We start from the raw sequence: 21185 nt of genomic DNA on the forward strand, positions 1-21185 counted from the left end.
CATCTGCAAGGAGATGCCAACTCATCTGCTATACACTCCAAGGAAAAGTCCTTATCCTTCAATGGAAAAAGAAAAATCTCAGTTGGACAACATGATTGAAAAATGGGGTCATATGACTAATGACTGAACCAACACAATGGTGCTCAGGATAAGTAATTATTCCCAAGGCAAATTAAGAAATTGGATTTTGTTTGGATTACATTCAGTTAAACAAAGGCATTAGGAAGAAAAACATCCTATTTCATCTGTTGATGACAGCTTGTTAAATTCAGCAACAAGCAAGTTTTGTACAAAACAAGTTGCCACCATTGGGTTCTGGAGATACCCTTAGACCTAGAGTCAAGATTGCTGCAAACATGTATCACACCTTTTCAGTGGTATCACTTTAGCCAGCTACCATTAGGGATCTCCACTACATCAAAATTTCCCAAAGAGAAATGTCTGGAATCCTGGAAGGGAGAAAAGAAATGACTTGGCATCTGGATGATGTCCGGGTACATCAGAAAATTAAAAAGGAACACAACCAGAGAGTCAGGATGTGTTATAGTGACTACAAAATGCAGGCTCTTTTACAAAATGAGAAATCCCAATTCTCTTGAACTCACTGGAATATAAAAAACTGGGAGATGACCTGATCAAAATATGCAAGATGTTTAGAGGATTTGGCAGAGTGGATGCAGAAAGGTTGTTTCTTTTTGCAAGAGAATCTTGGACATGCATATTTAAGACAGGGATGAGCAGGAATTTATTGTCTCAAAGGGCTGTGAATCTGTGGAATTCCATATTACAGAGGGCTGTTGAGGTGGAGTCATTAAGTATGTTCAAAGTAGAGAAAGGCAACCTTTAATCAGAAAGGGGACCGAGCATTCATGGAACAGCCATGATCTTGTTGAATGACACAGAATATCTGATGGGCTGAATGGCCTACCTCTATGCCTATATCTTACAGAGTTATGGCTTCATGGTCTCTAGAACAACAATTACATTTTTAGCGTACATTATCCAAGAAAAGTTGAATCCAAGGAAAATAAGAGCCATTAATAAATGTTCAGCACTAAATTTCATAAATGAGCCCTAGCATGTCTCCTAGATAGCATCAGTTCTGAGGAAGGGTCACTCAATCCAAAACATTAACTCTGATTTCTCTTCATAGATGCTGCTAGACATGCCGAACCTTCCAGCAATTTCTGTTTTTGTTTCTGATTTACAGTGTCCACAGTTTTGGCTTTTATGTCTTAGATATGGTGAGTCAAGTAGGAAAATTTATCCGACAAAGGTATTGACAGATGAATCAATTAACATCATGTTGAATAGATGTTCAAACACTATTTGGATAAATGTTTAAACAGGAATGGAATTGACAATGCATGGATCATCAAATAGTAACATTTGAAAGTTCTGTCAACCATAAGGAGGAGGCAAAAAAAAAGATTGTCCTTCGTTCCTGGAACAAACTTATTAAGCTCCAAATTAACACAATGGAAAATTCAAAACTATACTACCAACATTCTACGATCTGAACTCTAATTTAGACCATAGAAATAAGTCTTATGATTCAAAAATTGTAAAAGTAAGCATAATGACTTGAATTCAATCTTCTAATGCTTTATATCCATTGCAGATCGATTTACATTGATTTAATCATGTACTTAACAAATGTTAGGATGCACATACTGGGTCTTGAAATTACTTTTATTTTTTACTCCAGAATTATCATGCCTGAAAAGGCAAATATATTACTAAAGAAATAGAACACATTGCATTTTAAAAAGTCTTGCATAGACCAGGGAGCCTGACGTCAGTGGTGGGCAAGTTGTTGGAAGGAATCCTGAGGGACAGGATGTATGTGTATTTGGAAAGGCAAGGACTGATTCGGGATAGTCAACATGGCTTTGTGCGTGGGAAATCATGTCTCACAAACTTGATTGAGGTTTTTGAAGAAGTAACAAAGAGGAATGATGAGGGCAGGGTGGTAGATGTGATCTATATGGACTTCAGTAAGGTGTTCAACAAGGTTCCCCATGAGAGACTGGTTCGCAAGGTTAGATCTCACGGAATAAAGGGAGAACTAACCATTTGGATACAAAATTGGAGGTGTAGTGGACAGCGAAGAAGGTTGCCTCAGATTACAAGGGGATCTTGGTCAGATGGGCCAAGATGTGGCTGATGGAGTTTAATTCAGATAAATGTGAGGTGCTGCATTTTGGGAAAGCAAATCTTAGCACGACTTATACACTTAATGGTAAGGTCCTAGAGAGTGTTGCTGAACAAAGACACTTTGGAGTGCAGGTTCATAGCTCTTTGAAAGTGGAGTCGCAGGTAGATAGGATAGTGAAAAAGGCGTTTTGGTATGCTTTCTTTTATAGGTCAGAGTATTGAGTACAGGAGTTCGGAGGTCATGTTGTGGCTGTACAGGACATTGTTTAGGCCAATGTTGGAATATTGCGTACAGTTCTGGTCTCCTTCCTGTTGGAAAGATATTGTGAAACTTGAAAGGGTTCAGAAAAGATTTACAAGGGTGTTGCCAAGTTTGGAGGAATTGAGCTACAGGGAGAGACTGAACAGGCTGGGCTGTTTTCCCTGGAGCATCGGAGGCTGAAGGGTGACCTTACAGAGGTTTACACAATTATGAGGGGCATGGATCGGGTAAATAGACTAAGTCTTTTCCCTGGGGTGGGAGAGTCCAGAACTAAAGGGCATAGGTTTAGGGTGAGAGGGGCAAGATATAAAAGAGATCTAAGGGGGCAACTTTTTCATGCAGAGGGTGGTACGTGTATGGAATGAGCTGCCAGAGGATGTGGTGGAGGCTGGTACAATTGTAACATTTAAGAGGAATTTGGATGGGCATATGAATAGGAAGGGTTTGGAGGGATATGGGCTGGGTGCTAGCAGGTGGGACTAGATTGGGTTGGGATATCTGGTTGCCATGGACAGGTCGGACTGAAGGGTCTGTTTCCATGCTGTACATCTCTGTGACTATATGACTCTATGACTCTATATCCTAGATTTCATGACCAGTCAACAAGTGCTTTACAGTCAATGAAATAGGTTTTCCATATCATGCTGTCAAATTATGGTAATGGATAGAGTGCCATACCTATATTGCATTTCCCCACAATCGGATAATCTGCATTTTTTTAGTGATGGTGCCTGATGAATAAAGATTAGCCAGGACACCAGGATAACTCCATTACTTTGAAATAATGCCACTTGTTTTAAAGCACCGACCTAAGAAAGCAGATTAACATCTCACCCAATAGATAGCACCTCTCGCAGTCTCAATACTACACTGTCAAGTCAGCCTTGATTTTTTGCACTCAAGTCCTGCAGTGGACTTCAACCTGTGACTCAGAATAAGACTGATTGGTTGGAGCGACAGCTAGAGGCAATAAGGAATTTACAGGAACTCAGATGTGTGATAACTGGCAGTTGCAGGAAGGGAGAAAAACCACAGATAAAATCAGGTAGATGGGTTACCTCCAGAAAATGTGGGAGAGCGAGACAGGTAGTGCAGGACTCTCCTGTGGCTATCCCCATCTCAAACTGTTGTGGAAAATGTAGGGGGCGATGGACTCTCAACGAAATGTAGCATTGACAGCCAGGATTCTGGCCCTAAGACTGGCTCTAATGTGTCGATGAGGTATGCCAGGTTCCAAGCGATCAATTGTGAGAGGTGACTCTAGTCAGAGGCACACATAGACATTTCTCCAGTCAAAGTGAGACATTAGAATGGTATATGCCCCTCTGGTGCAAGGATCAAGAATATCTTGGACGGGGTGCAGAATAATCTCGCAAGGAAGAGGGATCAGCAAGAGGTTGTTGTACACATTGAAACTAATGACATAGCACGAGAAAAGGACAAGATTCTGAGGAGAGAATGTAGGAAGTTTAGGCAGAAATTTAAAAAGTAGCTCAAGGGTAGTAATATCTGGATTTCTCCTGGTGCCACAAGCTAGTGAGGGTTGGAATAGGAGAACAGAGCAGATGAATGTGTGGCTGAGTAGCTGATGCAGGGGAGAAGGATTCACATTTTTGGATCAATCAGGGGTAGAAGTGACCTGTATAAGAAGGACAGGTTGCTCCTAATTTGGAAGAAGACTTATATACTGGCAGGAAGATTTGCTAGAGATGCTCAGAAGGCTTTAAACTAGTAAGGCAGATGGGCGTGGAACCCAGGGAGATAGTGAGGAAAGAAATTAATCTGAGACAGATACAGTTGACAAAAGATGCAAGTCAGTCAGGGCAGGCAGGAATAACGCAGAGAACAAGGTAGGACTGATTAATTAAACTGCATTTCTCTCAACGCAACCTGTAAAGTAAGGCAGATGAATTCGGGGCATGATTAGGAACATGGGATTGGGATATCACAGCAATTACAGAGACAGGACAGGACTGGCAACGTCATGTTCTGATGTATAGATCAGAAGGATAGAAAGGAAGGCAAGAGAGGAGGGAGGTGTGGCGTTTTTGATTAGGGATAACATTATGGCTATACTTAGGGAGAATATGTCCAGGAAAGTTATTTGGGTGGAACCTTATTGGGATTGTACTACAGACCCCCCAGTAGTCAGCAGGAAATTGAGAAACAGATTTGTAAAGAAATCTCACTTATCTATAAGAATAATAGAGTGGTAATTGTAGGGGATTTTAACTTTCCAGACATAGACTGGGATTGCCATAGAGTTCAGGGCTTGGATGGAGAGAAATTTCTTAAGTGTGTACGAGAAAACTTTCTGATTTGGTCTGTGAATATACCTCATAGAGAAGGTGCAAGACTTGACTTACTCTTGACAAATAAGGCAGGGCAAGTGATAGAGTTGTCAGTGGGGGAGCATTTTGGGGCCAGCAACCATAATTCTATCAGTTTCAAAACTGTGATAAAAAAGGATAGGCCAGGACTGAAAGTTAAAGGAAGGCCAATATTGATGGTATTAGCCAGCAAGAACTTTCAAACGTTGATTGGGGGTGAATGTTTGCAGGTAAAGGAATGGCTGGAAAGAGGGAAGCCTTCAAAAATGAAATAACAACATTCCAGAAACAGTATATTCCTGTTAGGGTGAAAGGCAAGGCTGGTGTGTAGGGAATGCTGGATGACTAGAGAAATTGAGATTTTGGTCAAGAATAAGAAGGAATCATATATGAGATAAAGACATCCGAGATCGAATGAATCCTTAGAGGAGAATAAAGGTAGTAGGAATATACTTAACAGGAGAGCAAAAAGGGAACATGAAATAGTTTTGGCAAGTAGGATTAAGGAGAATCCAAAGTGATTCTGCAAATACATTAAGGGCAAAAAGACAACTAATGAGAGAATAGGGCACTTTAAAGACCAGCAAGGCAGCCTATGCGTGAAGCTGCAGGAGTTGGGAGAGATTCAACATGAATATTTTTCATCAATATTTCCTGTGGAGACGGATGGGGAAATAAATAGTGACATGTTCAAAAATGTGTGTTTCCAAAGGAGGAGGTGCCGGATGTCTTAAAATGCATAAAAGTGAATAAATCCCCAGGACCTTATTAGATGTATCCTAGAACTCTGTGGGAAGCTAGGGAAGTGATTGCTGGGCCCCTTCCTGAGATATTTGTATCATTGATAGCCACAGGTGTGGTGCCAGAAGACTGGAGTTGGCTAATGTGGTGCACCTATTTAAGAAATGTGATAAAGAAAAGAGAGGAAACTATAGATCATTGAGGCTGACATTTGTGGTGGGCAAGTTGTTGGAGGGAATGCTGGGGGACAGTATTTACATCTATTTGGAAAGGTAAGGACCAATTAGGGATAGTCAACACGGCTTTGTCTGTGGGAATTGTATCTCACTAACTTGATTGAGTTTTTTGAAGTGGTAATGAAGAGGATTGATGAGAGCGTGATCTATATGGACTTCAGTAAGGCCTTTGACAAGGTTCTTCATGGTAGACTGGTTAGCAAGGTCAATGGAATACATGGAGAACAAGCTATTTGGATACAGAACTGGCCTGAAAGTAGATGACAGAGGGTAGTGGTGGAGGATTATTTTTCAGACTGGAGGCCTGTGACCAGTGGTGAGCAATAAGGATCCATGCTGGGTCCACTACTTTTCGCCATTTATATAAATGAACTGGATGTGAACATAAGAGGTAAAATTAGTAAGTTTGCAGATGACACCAAAATTGGACGCATTGTGGACAGCAAAGAAGATTACTTCTGAGTAAACGGGATTTTGACTAGATGGGCCAATGGGCTGAGGAGTGGCAGATGGAGTTTAATTTAGATAAATGCGAGATACTACATTTAGAAAGACAAATCAGGGCAGGACTTGTACACTTAATGGTAAGATCCTGGGAAGTATTGCTGAACAAAGACACCTTGGAGTGCAAGTTCATAGTTCGTTCAAAGTAGAGTCTCAGGTAGTTAGGATAGTGAAGAAGGTCTTTAATAAGCTTGCCTTTTTTGGTAAGTACATTGATTATAGGAGTTGGGAGGTGATGTTGTGGCTATACAGGACATTGGTTAGATCACTTTTGAAATACTGCATTCAATTCTGGAGTTCCTGCTATAGAAAAGATGTTGTGAAACTTGAAAGGGTTCAGAAACAATTTATAAGGATATTGTCAGAGTTGGAGGGTTTGAGCTAAAGGAAGAGGCTGAATAGGCTAGGGTTGTTTTCTCTGGAGCGCGGAGGCTAAGAGATGACTTTATAGAGAGCTTTAGAAAATCATGAGGTGCATGGATATGTTGAATAGCCAAGGTCATTTCCCTGGGGTGGGGAGTCCAAACCTAAAGGGCATAGGTTTAAGGTGAGAAGGGAAAGATTTGAAAAGAACCTCAAGGGACAATTTTTTTCAGGAAGAGGGTGATGCTTGTCTGGAACAAGCTACCAGAGGAAGTGGTGGAGGCTGGTAAAATAACAACTTTTAAAAGGGTACATGAATAAGGAACGGTCTAGAGGCATCTGGGCCAAAAACTGGCAAATGGGACTAGATTAATTTAGGATATCTGGTCGGCATAGATGAGCTAGACTGAAGGATCTGTTTCTGGTGCTGTACAACCCTATGACTGTATGATCACAGTTATTTCAGCAAATAAAAAAAAGGAGAAAAATGAGAAAAACAGAAGGTGATAACTTGTTTAAATTAATTTTTAAAGTCCTCTTGATCAATTCACAACCTGTAGGTCTGAGATTCCAAGGTTGACTTCATGTCAGGATGACAAATCAACTCATTAACTGGATCCTTATGAGAACATTTTCTATCCCTAAATAGCAGCAGCAAGATCAGCTCAGATTTATGGTACAAATCCAGCACAAGAGACTGAGAACTGTTTCGCAAAGTTAATGGTGAAAATCAGACAATGAGTTATAGCAATTTATAATATACAGCAAATTTCTTCTTTATAATAAGTTCTGGACACTTTAGTTGTTTATTTACGAGAGGCAAGCATTGCTGATAATGCCAGCAGTTATTACCTATTGCCAATTATCACTGAAAAAATGACTCTGAATTGAACGAGTGAAGTTTGTCTGGTAAAGCTACCTGCACAATGTTTCTAGGAAGGCTGTTCCAGGATTTTGCTTCAGTGACAGTGAAGGAACAGCAACATGCTTCCAAGTCAGGATGATTTGTGGTTTGGAGAGAAACTTGTTGATAGCAAGTTCCTCATGCACTGTTGCTCTTGCAATACCTACCATTTAGCAGGGCTAGAGTGAGAGATTATTAAAGAAACTTTCCTCTTGGTGGATTGCTGCATTGAATTTTGTAGACTGTACACAGTGCACAAATTATGCATGAGTTGTAGAAGTACTGAATATTTAAGGCTATTGATTTGCTTTATCCTGAATGGTGCCATGATTCTAACCTGCTGTTGGTTTTGCATTCACTTGATTAAGTAATATTCCTGACTTTTGAAGAATTTATTATTTCGTGGGCATGGGCATCACATTTATTGCCCATCCCATGAACCCTGAGAAGATGCTGGTGAGCTTTTTTTTTCAAACCACTGCAGTCCAAACGATTTAGGTACACCTACTTTGCTGTTAGAGAAAGAGTTCCAGGGTTTTGACACAGTGACAGTAAAGACAATGCAGTTTCAAGTCAGGATGGTATGTTGTTTGAAGGGAACCTTGGAGGTGCTGGTGCTCCAATGTATTTAGGTGAAAGTGAGGATTGCAGATGCTGGAGATTAGAGTCGAGACTGTGGTGTTGGAAAAGCACAGTACGTCAAGCATCATCCAAGGTACAGAAAAATCGATTATTTGGGCAAAAGCCCTTCATCGGGAATTCATCGGCCCTTCCAGAAAAAGGGCTTTTGCCTGAAACGTTGATTTTCCTGCTCCTCGGATGCTGCCTGACCTGCTGTGCTTTTTTAGCATCACAATCTCAACTCCAATGTATTTATTCATCACTGAGACTAAATGCAGGAGCCACTCCTGGGCCATTGGGTTAGGATATTGAACGGCATTATCCTGACAATGACCAACTTACAAACTACTGCAGAAGCTGACATCCAATTGAGGTGTTCCCCACCAACACTCCCCACCCACCCCTCAACCCAATTCCCCCACTTTCAAAGAGTTCTAGGCCCATTTAATGAGTGAGAAGCTCAGTAGCCTGAACTACATAGTTCTGCTGAAGAACCTGTAGGTCTGTGTCCACTGAGGCAAGTCTTGTTGAGTGGGTGTCCGGGTGTCCGGGTGTCCTTCAAACAGAAGACCCATGGTTACTAAAGTGGTCATTGCCACAGGAGATCTTCCTATGGGCAATGAGAGTGGCCTTTAAGGAAGACCCCTCATGAATTCCCTGGGAAAACACCCAACAAAGATGAAATGGTTGGGGAGGTAAGTGGCCTTTAATTACAAGGCTCAACTGGTGGCACAGTCGGTGTCTGTTCCACATAGGTTACTGTCACTGGTAATATACCATGATGGAAGTCAAATGTTGGAGTCCCCTCTTGCATACTACCAGTGCTCTCATCTCCCAGCCTATTGCCATGGAGTTAAGAAAATTCAGCCTGGAGTCTGGAGTCAATGCCAATACATCCCAGGTCATCACTCTCCTCTGGGTGCACCTTTGATTGGTCTGTCCTGCAGGTTGGAAGTTGAGAGTTTGGGGTGAGATCTTTGTCTTATTTGAATTTGATGCCAGGTTCACTACAAGGTTGATCCTTCTTTTATTCTTATAGTTTTGCTGGTGATTTGATACAACAAGGTGAGTTGCTAGGCCATTTCAGATGACAGTGAAGAGTCCATCCTATTGATTTGGGTTTGGATACTAGCTAGAATACTAACCAATAAAAGCAGATTCCTCATGGAAAACTGTGAATCAGATTGTTTTATAAAGATCCAATAGTTTCAAGGTCACCATTACAGACACCAGTCATTAATGGACCATTAATGATTCAGATCTTGTTTAATTAACTGAATTTAAACTCATCAGCTTCAATTGTGTGATTTGAACTCATTAGTCCAAGCTATTGGATTAATAGTCTCATAGCATACTTAATATGCAATTGCTGTTGTAGAGATCAATACCAGCGGGTACCATTGTTTTTCAAGCAGTACCTTGATCATTTATTTAAATGTCTTTGGCTAACAATGCTTAAGACTGGATTAGTAACAATTTAAATTGAATTGAAATTCAATTTCAAATGTAATAACTGAACTGGAAAATAATAGAGGTAAATTCCATTGTTGTGAATAATTAGTTGGTTCCTGTCTACCTCAACAACTCATTAAGAACATAAAATGGAGGAGCAGAAATGGGTCATTCAGTCCATTCAACTGCTCTACCATTCAACGAGCTCATGGCTGTTCTAATCATCCTCAACTCCATTCGCTGCCGCTTCCCCATAATCCTTGATTCCCCTACCGATTAAAAATCTGGCTATCTCAGCCTCATATGTACTTCATGACCCAACCTCAACTATCCTCTGCAGTAAATAATTCCCCAGATCAGGAATAAATTCCTCCTCATTGATGTCGTAAAATATGTAATGCTTTATTCAGAGATTATGCCGTACTGGCACCAACCTAGTGAACCTTCTCTGAACTGCTTCTAATGACAGTATACCTTTCTCCAGATAAAGGGCCCAAAACTGTTGGCAGTATTCCAGCTGCAGTCTGACTATTACCTTGCATAATTTTAGCAACACCTCTCTATTTTTACACTCCATTGCCTTTGAAATAAATGCAAACATTTTATTTGCCTTCTCTGTTATCTGCTGAAGCTGTATGCAAGTATTTTTTAGTGATTCATTGATGAGGACTACCAAATCCTTCTGTTCTGTAGCTCTATTTTTCCTGCCAAAATTGATAACAATACATTTCCTCACATCTTATTCCACCTTCCAAATTTTTATCCATTCACTGAACCTATCTATATACCTCTGCAGACTCTTTGTGTCATTCTAACCACTTGCATTCTCATCCATTTTTGTGTCATTCACAAAATTGGCTATAGTAAATTCACTTGTCTCACCCAAGTCATGCATATATTTTATAAATAATTGTGGTCCCTGCATTGAACTCTGTCGCACACTAATAGTTCCAGGTTGCCATCCTAAAAATGCCTGCACTCCCACCTAATTCTCTGCCTTCTATTAGTTAGCCAATCCTCTATTCATACTAATATACTCCGTCCAACACCACAAGCTCTTATTTTATTAAGTAGCCTAATGTGTGGCATCTTATCAAATGCCTTCTGAAAATCTATCATTTCCCTGTATTTATCCTACTTGTTATATTATCACAGAATTCTAGTAAATTTGTCAAGTATGATTTCTGCTGCATGAATCCATGATGATTCTACTTCATCATATTATGTATTCCAAAATAGTCTGCAATGACTGTAACATTTTCCCAATAACAGACATTAAGCAAGCAGGCCTTTAGTTAGCTGGGGTTTTTTACTCTTTGTTTCAAAAGGCAAGTTACTTTGGCACAAAATTAGAAACTGCTGCAGAAACCCATCCAGTCTAGTAGGATTTCTGGACAGAAAGCAGAGTTGATGTTTCAGGTCCAGAACGTCTAGATGCAGTTCTGTCTGCATCTAGATGCAGATACTGCCAGACCTGCATGTTTCTCCAGTAATTTCTAATTTTGTTTCAGATTTCCAGCATCCGCAGTTTTGCCTTTGTAGTGCGTTGGCAGTTTTCCAATTCTCTTTTCGAATTTAAGGATTCCTGGAATCTGTGCATGCAGTATCTCTATAATTAATTCCTTTAATATCCCGGGATGCACCAATCAGATCCAGGGAACTGATCAGTTTTTCACCCTATTAACATCTTTAGCACTTGTTCTCTAGTGATCATAAGCATAACTGATTCCAAAAATTTGAAATAAAATAATTATACATTGAGAAATAACTCTAATGTTGTGGTTAAAACAGATGAAGTCTTTTAGTAGTGTTATAAGGCAGGCTATAGTGGATAGGTGCACCACATACATCTCAATTAATGTTTCTTTTCATTGATGTAATTTGATCCATACCATTCATTTACATCAACATCAAAAAATAAAGCTACCTCACTTCTACAGTTCCACTGGAAGCATGAGCAGAGCAAAAGTTTTCTTTTTGTTGATATCATATATAAAGAATCTATCTGCCATCGATTCCACTGGGTTTAAATCAAGGAAAATCCTCTTCACTCTCTGGATAGACCAGACATCTTGAACATTAAAAAAGACATATCAAGTGTGACATAAAATCCACAAGATCAATGAAATATTCTAAAAGACCCTTTTTGAAAGGTAAGTTTATAGCTATTGCTGAGACAAGGAAAATATTTTACCTAGAAGCCAAAGATATTATGGATTTATAACAGATCTTTATGACCAACTATTTTGAAATCAAATAAGACGTCAGGCCTGTGGGAACTTTTTTGTTACATATGTTTCAATAACCTTGACCTTTGTGCTGCAGCTGCATAAATAAGAAATGTTTGTTTTCAATAAGATCTTATAAATTTCCACAGCTATTGATTGGGCCTTAACCCTTAAACTGGACACATGGTCAGTAAATTAATGCACAGTCATGACATCCACCAGTGATGTGACTTGAAATCAGTGTTCATATCAGCAAATGATAGAGGCTAATAGGGGAATTCCAACCATTGTGCTAACAGGTTTGGAAGAACTGTGTATCTTTTATTTACATAGTAATTCATATAGAACCCCTTTTAGATCTGTCAGTGTCCTGTGTTGCTCCTTGGAAACTGGCACAGACATTGGACACAGACGCAAGTACCTGCTTACCTCATATTAGAATGTCTCCTCTCGTTGAATGATTCTATGTCATAAAATGATCTGCCAGGTTATTGGTTGAAACTGTAATGCGAGAAAGAATTTGCAGTTGAATTTCCATAAGAAGTGGAAATTCATAGGAGTAACCTTATTTCCTTGTATAGCTTCAGTTGACAATTCAAGGAAAACTAAAGAACCTGTGCACATTTTGTATGCTTACTTTGATTTTCTACTGAAATTATTATGAGAAATCTGAAGAAGTCTGAAAAATAGAATGCTTGTTTTGATAGAGCAATGTTCATTTACTCAGAATTTCCAAATTACTTGAGGGCCAAACATTTCTTTATTAATGGTAGTCACTGTTGTTTTTTAGGCTTATATGTCACTCAGTTAGTGCATACCAAGATTTTACACACTGAGAATAAAATATATTAAGATCTTAATCTCTTTTGGCAGTGTTGATTAAGGGCTAAAAGATAACCAAGATGTTGGGAGCTTTCTCTGCTCTTAAATAAATCCAAGCAATGATTCACATCCTCCCAGACATGTTCAATATTTCATCAAAAGCATAGACGTTCACTAATCCAGCTTTTATTGTACAGGAGCATTGTTCTCAGTCGTGCACTCTAATTCAGCTAGGCATTTCTAGCACAAGAAAGCAAGAACTGCAGATGCTGGAGAGTCAGAGTTTATAAAGCATGGCACTGAAAAAAAGCACAGCAGGTCAGGCAGCATCTGAGGAGCAAGAGAGTTAACGTTTCAGACATAACCCTTCATCAGGACTGGGGAGGGGACTGAAAATAAATAGTGAGATGATGGTTGGGGCTGGGAAAAGATAGGTGTGATGGTGATAGGTGGATGAAGGTAGGAGGTGATGGTGATAGGTTGTTGGGGAGAGTGAAGTAGTTAAGTGGGAAGGCAGATGGACAGGTAGGTCAGGTCAAGAGGGCGGAGCTGAGTTGGAGGGTTGGATTTGGGATGGGGTGGGGGGAAGAAAGATTTGGAAATTGGTGAATTCAATCTAGACACTGTGTGGTTGTAGGCTCTCAAGGTGAAAGATGAGTTGTTACTCCTGCAGTTTATGGGTGACCTTGTGTAGCCAGTGGAGGAGGGCCAGAATGGACTTGTCACTGGGGGAATTGAAATTGTTGGTTACAGGAAGGTGGGAGTAGAACATGCAGACCAGAGATATTCCTTGAACCATTCCACGAGTTTAAGCTAGGTGTCTCCAATGTAGGGGAGGCCACATCAAGATGCAGTAAATGAAGTGCAAGGATACACAAATCTGGAGGTGTGGGAAATGGAAGAGATGCAATTGAGGGCACTGTTGATCACAGGGGAGAGGAAATTACAGTCCTTGATGTAGGGGCTCATTTGGGATCTCCTGGAGTGGAATGGCAAAGGAATTGGGAGTAGGGATTGTGTTTTTACAGGAGGGGGGATGGGAGGAGGTGTAGTCAAGTAGTTGTGGGAGTCAGTGGGTTTGAAGTAGATGTCAGTGTTGATTCGGTCACTGGAGACAGAGATGGAGACGGCCAGGAAGGCGATGGAGGTGTCAGAGATGGTCCATAGGAACTTGAGGTCAAGGTGTATGGTCACGGTGTGGTAAATGAACTGTTCAAGTTCCTGTGGGAGCATGAGGCAGCGCTGATGAAGTTATTATGTAGCGGAGGAAAAAGCAGGGAATGATGCTGGTGTAGTGTTTTGGAAGAGAGACTGTTCCACATTTTCTACAAAGAGCTGGGCATAGCTGGGACCCATGCGGGTACCCATGGCCACCCCTCTGGTTTGTAGGAAGTGGGAAGATTAAAAGGAGAAGTTGTTAAGGGTGAGGACCAATTCTGCCAATCACCTCACTCTTTGTTCCTCTCATAAAATCTTACCTGTATTAATTTAATTAATAGTAGTGAGAAAACTCATTAACAGTACTGTGAAAACATTACATAGAGTTTTCTAGTTTCTTTAGGCACAGGTACAGGCTATTTGGCCCAATAAGTTTATGAAGTCAATGTTTATGTTTTGCAGAAGCCTCCTTTGACCTTATTTTATCTATCCCTGTTGCCATTTCTTACCAATAAGAATCCATCCACTTCTAATAGTCATAATGCAGCAGCAACATCATACAATGTGCAACTTAAGAAAACATGAAGGTGTGGCCTTTCTGATGAGACGTTAAAACTATTTACTTGCATACACAAATATCTGGTCAATGATTCAAATTTTAAGGAATGTACAACTTATGGTTAAATATTTTCACTGCTGGAGTGCACAGCTCAAGGTAAGAGGAAAAGTGCCTATGTTTGTCCTAGCTCAGGTTATGTGCACTCCAAGCACTGCCATAGTCATAAGTTATGCCTAATACTGGAATGGGGCAGGTAGATGGGATGGAAAAATGGTGTAGGTACCTCTAAGACCAACAGTTATGTTCATAACTCAAAAGCTGAATATCATCCTGAATATTATCTGTGAAATACATTTTAATTGAATCATATGGAAAGTCCTGTGACAAGCCCCACTCCATCACCCCTCTGCGAACAAATATTTTTAATGAAAATCTCATGGAAATATTCTTCAATGGGAAAATCCTGGAAATCCCTGGGCAACAAAATAGTTGGGTTCACAGAATCACAGAATTGTTAATGTGCAGATGAAAGTCATTCAGTGAATTACTGATGCAGTGCCATTCTCCATTTTCCTCTATACTGTTCTTGTGAACAGATCATGTTCCTCAAACATAAAGCGGAAAATGTTGTTGGTAAGGATGAGAGAAGCTTGCATATTTCTAGAAATGCTAATGTGGTTCTCCTACACTGTACACCTCAATGCTGATCCCAACATAATCTTTAAAAATGTAATGTAGCTCTATAGAACAGCAAAGTACAAAGGACTGTTCTTCTGACCATATCACTATACTGGGAACACTGCTGAGCCAAATAAATTCTTAGAAGCATCCAAAATATTGTGACCCTTGTTTTTATATACACTAAGGTCTAAATTGACAAGTTTCCTTTTCATTCACCAACTTTCACTAGCTTCTCGAGTAGAATCAAGTTGATGATTCTCATTTTCACTTTCAAAAGTTTCCATTGCATTCACCTGTTAACATCCATGATCACTATGATGCACACACTGCTTCTGTAAAATTGACTATATCTACGCACGTGTTAATCCATGACTTTGATGGCTTAGCACCTGTTAACCAATCAGCCCTGTCCTCTCATGCAGTACAAATGTTGGTTTTCCCATTGAATTGGTATCCTTGAAAATTGTCCTGACAAGTGTGAGATACTTTTCCTTCAGTAATACTTAAATTGTTTTGTTTAGTTTCTTTTCATCAGTAATAAAGATTGGCTGCTTGTTCACTGCTTGCCTTTGTTCAGTCAGTAATATCTTAGTGGAGGTGCCAATACATTCAGAGGTGCATTTGGACATGGTTCAGAGGAGGTTGACTGGATTGACCCCCAGAGTAAGTGTGTGTCTTCATGAGAGATTGGCTCATGAAGAAAGGTTGGGCAGACTGAACTTGTTTTGAATGGAGTTTAGAAGAGAGAAGGGTGTCTTGATTTTGATGTGTAGAGGATCCTGAATGGCCTTAACAAGATGGATGTGGATGATTCCTCTCGACACCCAGGTCAGTCCAGAAGCAGGGACTTTAAAATTAGGGGGTATCTTCTAAGGCAGAGATGAAGACAATGTTTTTCTCTGAGGGTTGTGTGATTTTGGAGCTATAGAAGTGGGGATCATTAAATATTTTTAAGGCAGAAGCAGATAGATTTTGTCAAGCTGAAAAATCAAGGGTCATCAGAGTAGATTGGAATGTGGAATTCAAAATGCAAACACATCAGCCATGATCATATAGGCAGATCAGGCCAGCAGGGCTGAATGGCCTACTTCTGTTCCTAATTGTGTCAAAATCTTGCAAAATGATCATATAGATGCATGAATCTCCACTTTCTTCAGACCCTAGCTCAATTTTTTGGCATATGGATAATGTCATTTTGATTTAATACCGTTATTGCAGCAGGAGCACTGCTGATCATGAAAGATGTCAGACGTCAGATGACACCAGGTTATAGTCCAAAAGGTTTATTTTAAATCTCAAGATTTCAGAACATTGCCCCTTCATCAAGCGACAAAGAGGCAATGCTCTAAAGCTCGTGATTTCAAATAAGCTCGTTGAACGATAACTTGATATTGTCTGAATTCTGACTTTGTCTACCCTAGTCTAACACCGGCACCTCCACAGGAATAGTTTTAAAGAGGCAACTTTCAATTAAGAGCACAAGTGTCACTGGGAGATCAAATATCACAGAGTCAGAGTGAGATCACACCTGTGAGGACAACTGCGAGCTTAGAAGGTTCCCAAAGACAAACTTATTATGGAGAATAATCCAAACCATCATCTCAGGTTCCCAGATCCAAAAGATTTATTAAGGTTAATAATGCTACTAATACTAAAACTAACTCACACCATCATGCTATTCAAATATTCCACGTAAAAATATGTTCTACCTCATTTGATGAATGAAGTATCAAAAATTGTCCTTGGGGTATTCTGTCTGAGGTAGGCCACTGAACTGAAATCCCCATTCCTATTATCGGCATGATTTGTCAATTTCTATCACTTACTTGTCTGTGGAATTTAGGATATTGCCCATGCAGGAATAGTTGAGCTGTAATTGGCTCTTCTCCATCTTTCCTGACTAAAAATACCACAAATCTAAAACAAAACCAAAAAGAAAAATGGAAATATATAACAAATTGACAACGACCAGTGGATTAAAACTTGATTGGATTCTTCACTGAACCAGAGTGCAGTGAATTCAAGCATGGTCACTTTTATTGCTTCTGCTCAGATTGCTTTCAACTTTTGAATTACCACTTGCTAAGATATGACACGGGTTCTAAGACTCACAAATGATTAACTTTCAAACAATATTACTGTACATTCAATCAGAGTCATGCTGCAGCAGATCAGTGGAACAGCTAATCAGTCAAGCTTCAATCATGTCATTGAATTGATGGTTGAGTCAATTCAGTTAAACTGTATCAGATGAAAAGAAAGGCAGCAAACATCAGCAAAGTATGAATATCGTAATGGCAGGTTAGTCAACTGAAATAGCTATAACTGACAGTTTCAACTGTACTTAGCCAATGGTTCATCAACCTTAGATCTAAGAATAATTTCAGTACACTACACAATATTTTTTATGTACTTATCTATCATTCTGGTGCCAAACAAACTCTTTAAGTACCCTATCATATCTGGTCCAGTGACAAACAATGTCAAAATATAAATCTATGAATAGAATTGTTTTAAGGTATACATCTTTTTCCCAGTATTCTCTTCCTTACCTCCTCACTTTCTGCTGCCAATCATTGGTGTGAGACTTGAGTTTAATGACTACCAGCAGCTCTCCAGCTCTCAGTGTCACTCCAATCGCAATTTTTCAGAAGGGTAAATAATTAGTGAATGCCAACAGCTAACTCAGCCATGAGGGACAGTACAGCTGATCTTAAATCTGATCTTGCCTTACATTCACATATGTTCATAATAAGAAATTTGTTTATCTCAGCCTTAACAATTCTCAACAATGAAGCATCCATAACACTCTGGTATAGAAAACTGCAGGAAATGTTCATTCATTTCAATTCCAATTCAATACTCCTGTGTTCTAGATTCTCCAGCAATGGGAAGCAATCTCTCAGTATCAAACTTGTCAAGATTCTTTAGAATCTGATATGTTTTAATGAGTGCGCCTATCATTCTTCTAAACTCCAAAGATTGTACATCCAATTTTCTCAGTCGCTTATCACAACACAACGCTTTCATCCCATGTGTTGTGTCGCTAATGGACCTGGAAGGGTTAATGTTGAAGTGCATTAATCCCTATTCAGTCTGCTGATCATAGAATCATAGAATCCCTACAATCCTGTAAGAGAGCGGTGGAGTGGGACTGTATGTCTGAGGCCCGTCCATTCAGTATACTTACCTTTTTGTTGCTTTTCCTCTTTCCCTCTTTTTTTTATTTAAAAAAAATCATTTTATTTGGCTTATTTGTTGTTGAAGAGCTCGATCGCAGCAATGGCATCAGTGGTGACAAAAGTAGGCCCCGCACGAACTGGCAGCAGTCGGTGAGTAGACCCAGCACGGACTGATTAGAGACAAAACAAACTGCAGATGCTGGAATCCAAAATAGACAGGCAGGAGGCTGGAAGAACACAGCAAGCCAGCCAGCATCAGGAGGTAGAGATGTCAACGTATCGGGTGTAATCCTTCTTCAGGAGTCCTGAAGAAGGATTACACCTGAAATGTCAACTTCTCCACCCCCTGATGCTGCCTCGCTTGCTGTGTTTTTCCAGCTTTCTGCCTGTCAGCATGGACTGGTGGCAGTTGATGATGAGACCCAGTGCGGATCGAAGGCACTCAATGAGTAGGCCCAGCACACATTGGTGGCAGTCGGTGAGTAGGCTCAACATGGACTTGAGTCAGTCAGTGTGTAGGCCCTGCATGGACTCAAGTCAGTCGATGAGTAGGCCCAGCATGGATTCGAGTCAGTCAACATCTCTGCAAGATTGTGGTAGAGTAGGCTTGTCTACTCTATCTTTCCCTTCTTTTCTCTTTTTTTTAGTGTGTTTATACTCACTTACATTCTGGAGAGTGGCAGTCTCAGTATTGGAACCATTGAATATGGTGGTCTGCTAGTCCAGTGCGAGGCTGTGGCTGGGGCCTGACCCAGGACTCTCGGTGAGTTCCCGATGCTTGGTATGCAAACCGAAAGAGAGGTTGAGGCCTGGCACAGACAGCACCTGGATCGGGGCTTTGGCAGTCCAGTATGTGGCAGCAGTTGAAGGCCTGGATCTGGACTTTGACTGTCTGTGATCCTAAGAGCAAGCGCAATGCAGCAACGTAGGTTCCCCTGACATCTGGAGTGACGCTGAGAGCAGGGTAGATCAAATACGTTCAGGGAAAGTGTCAAATCGGAGGAGATTGAACACTTGTAGGAAGTGCAGTGCCAGCATGGCTAAGCACTTAAGAAAGACTTTAAATTAAGAATTTTTAACTTTTAACTTCATTCATTATTTGTGTTATATCAACAGTGACTGTGATGTTAAACTTTTAACTTTGTTCCTTATTTATATCTACCTTGATCTTAAGTTTTTGTACCTAGGTACATGTATCTGAGATGAGGCCATGTGTAGTGACATTGAAAGCTTTTCACTATACTTGTGTACTTGAATACACATGACGATAAAGTCTGAATCAAAATGTTGAAGTAAGCCATTTTGCCCATTGAGTCTACACCAACCCTCTGAAGAGTATCCCAACCAGACCCAACCCCCCCATCCTATGGGCAATTTAACATGGCAATCCACTTAACCTGCATTTCTTTGGACTCTAGGAGGAAACCATTGAGCACACCCACACAGGTACAGACACGTGGAGACTGTACAAACTCCACACAGACAGTTGCTTGAGGGTGGAATCAAACCCAGGTCCCTAGTGTTGTGAGGTAGCAGTGCTAATCACTGAACCACTGTGGCACCATTGATGATGATGTAATTCAATCTTGGATGGGGAAGCCAAGAGAATAGTTGTAGATCATGAATGGAACAGATCTGTAATTTGTATCTCCCAACAATCAGTATCTGATTGATATCAGGCAATGAACCAAATCTTGTTACGATAAGGGGCTCTTCTTGTTAAGAAGCACAAGCACATGTACAACTGTCGCTGTAAACCAAATTGGCTCTTAAACTCAGTCAAGGCAAGTGCAGTGGCAGCATTTTCTACCCACATATGCCACGTGGTGGCAGCAGTGAGAATACCACAAGGTAGAATCAGGGGAGGAAAAGTCCGTTGAATCCAAGAGAGGAAATATCTAGAAGACCAAGCTTGAAGACATTACCACTTCAATAACTATTCATGCGGACTGTTAGCACTTGCAAGTGCATGGAACAATAAAGCAGTTAGCAGGAACTCATGGAAAGATCAGCAAGAGAGAAACAGCATTCCAGGCTGAAGCCTTTACTTTGGATCTGGTAAGAAGTGCAAAAGAAGTAGAGCAGGCTAGAAAGCGCTTAGAGACAAGTAACACCTGGTAGTTAGCGATTCCATCAGGAAAGAAGATCTACAGGAGTATTCCCACAAAGAGAAGCTAGGAAGAAAATGTATCAAAGCACTGCAATTAAAGTTTTAAAAAGTCCTGAAAGGGGAAAAGATTTAAATTAATGGTACAAGAATGATTGAGAAGGCTAGAAGTAAAAACCGAAGGTATATTTATAGCTCACAATGAGCATTGCCATGATGGCAATTAAACCACATAAAGCAGAGGTACAGTGGGGAAATCAAGGGCTATATAAATACTTGATAGTTAGTTCACAGCACTAAGAACATCATGAAGCAGAATTAAGGTGACAAAAGGGACAATTTAAAGCTAAAGCAGACAAGATCGAACAGAAGAAGATTGCTAAAAGACAGTTGAGACTGTGATAAGAGCAGGGGATCCATCATTTAAACAGCAGTTCTGGCAAGAAGAATTTATTAAGGCTGCAGGCACAAGCGTTTTAGAGAGGTCATAGAAAAAGATTTACATTCTGTATTAGGCCCTGAAAAGCAAGAACTTGTCCATTTTGCCTAAAGGATGATGAGAAACCTCTGCCTTGTACACAGAAAGTGGAAAATTTCTACTTTAACTGTAAAAGCATTGGGAAAAACAGTAAACTGTACAGATACGTAGTCTCATTATGTAACTGAATAACATGCTTTATAAGAAGCAACAGAACACAGCTTTACATATTTTAAATGCTTTAAGGTAAGGAAGATGAACAATCGCCACCAGGACAGAACCCCACTGGTCCTCACCTACCACCCCACCAACCCCACATATACATCATATCATCCATCGTCATTTCCGCCACCTCCAAATGGACACCACCACCGATATATTTCCCTCCCCTCCCCTATCA

The sequence above is a fragment of the Hemiscyllium ocellatum genome, chromosome 2 (assembly GCF_020745735.1).
Source record: "Hemiscyllium ocellatum isolate sHemOce1 chromosome 2, sHemOce1.pat.X.cur, whole genome shotgun sequence".
NCBI lineage: Eukaryota > Metazoa > Chordata > Chondrichthyes > Orectolobiformes > Hemiscylliidae > Hemiscyllium > Hemiscyllium ocellatum.